This window comes from Limulus polyphemus, unplaced genomic scaffold (assembly GCF_000517525.1).
Source record: "Limulus polyphemus unplaced genomic scaffold, Limulus_polyphemus-2.1.2 Scaffold1468, whole genome shotgun sequence".
Lineage (NCBI taxonomy): Eukaryota > Metazoa > Arthropoda > Merostomata > Xiphosura > Limulidae > Limulus > Limulus polyphemus.
In genome coordinates this window covers 31456-33440 of record NW_013667078.1, presented here as the reverse complement: position 1 = coordinate 33440, position 1985 = coordinate 31456, and positions in this window count along the sequence as shown.

Below are 1985 nucleotides of genomic sequence, written 5' to 3'. Positions count from 1 at the left end.
TCCTAGAATATTAATATAATGCCCCACTGTGGCTCAGCGGTATGTCTGAGGGCTTATAACGCGGTGGGCAGAGCACAGATGGCTCACTGTGAAATAAATGCATGGTTTGTACTCGGATGACAAAGTTCTGTTCTCAACTAAAGTTATAAACATTCTACTTTGTTAAATTGATTGGAGCTTTCAATTTGGAACATAAAGATATAAAATATATCGTACAATATCAAGCAACATAGAGTCTTTTTTAAATCGAAGTATGACTATAGCGCAACAAGTCTAAACCGTATACAACAGACGAGTGTACTCTTTATTCACGAAACGATTCTTCAGGGCAATAATTTAGAAGTAAGTTCATGAGAAATTATTTTTTAGGTAACTTAACGCTCTGTTCATTTTATCTCTGTGTGTGTGTGTGTTGTTCTTTATATACTTTTGAATAATAAAACGTAACTATAATATATTTCGTAATTTGCAGCATGGCGTCTCTACGTGAAACTCGAGACATTTTTGACCTTTTATAAACTTGTTTGGTATCCCAGAGAAAACACACGGAAGTTGTCATTGTTTATATCTCGGCTGTTGATTGGATTTGAAAGATTTACAGAGCTTATTTGAAAGTCACCTTCAAATCAGCCAAACGTGAAAATAAATAAAGCTTAAGACACCACTAAGTATGGGTAATGGGCATCAATGACATTTGGCAAGCAAACTTGTTTGCTTCATATTGGCATTCATAAAAGTAGGTTAAACATGTTTATTTCCATCTTATTCAACTTTTTACACTTTTCTTTCGTAACTCTAGTGACTGAGCAATAAGTCTGGATGTTTATAACGCAAAACACCCATACCAGGTACAGCAGAGATAGCCTATTGTGTAGGTTTGCGCTTAACAACAAACAAACAATATTTTCTTTTGAGCCCCCTGATGGCTCAGCGATAAGTCTGAGAGCTTCTAATGCTAAAGCTCGGGTTTCGATACCCAAACTGAGCAGAACACAAATAGTCCATTCTGGAACTTTGTGCTTAACAAGAAACAAACAAACGAAATTTTCTTCTAAATATTACTATGTACCGAATTTAAACATTGAACTTGTGCAGCCAGGCGCTTGTAATTTGAAGCAATTACAGAAGTGAGTATAACGACACAACGCTCAATAAATGCAACGTCCTTTTAAGTGGTCACTAATTTTGTGTTTTGTCTATTGGCAGCATACAAAGAAACCTCTTTAGGGCGACAGGCGTCTCCAAATTCGAGTGAAATCTCAACTTAATCCCATATGCCAAAAAGCTCGGTTCTAAAGCCAGTGGAACGTTCATATTTCTTATTGTGGATTTTACATCATTCCTTTCAATGTTTCAGCTATATTATATTTATTACCAGTATAGAAGTTATTAACTGATTTCCCAATAATATTTATTGTTTTCCTATGTGTTTAATTTAGATCTAACAGAGGTTGAATTTTTTTCTTTCTACTAAATAACAACTACAGACATTGTTCTATCATATAACTTATTGAAAATAATAACAACAAGCATACATCATAGCAGTCTGTTTCAGATACGTGTTTTAATTCTCTACGTCAACATACATAAAAATACTCTTGCTTAAAAGGGGTCAAACATCTTCCTGTAATAGGAAGGCATAAAACACTGAAACCACAACAAGACTTGCATTTTATTTTCGAGCCGAACGCAGCCCATTGGTTTGAGAGCTGGACTGTGTCATGTTTTGCGCCCTCACTATTTGGTCTGACAAGAAGAGTCCAAAAGTTGGCAATGAATGATGTTTATTATCTGCTCTCTCTCTAGTCTGTTACTTTGAAATTAGAAACGGTGAGCCCAGATGGCCGTCGAGAAGCTTTGCGCGAATATCAACAAACAAACAAAGCTTTTAATTTAATACTTTTCTTAAATTTAATGTTGACGCCATTAAACTAATTATATTTGTTTGTTTTGTTTTGAATTTCGCGCAAAGTTACACGAGAGCT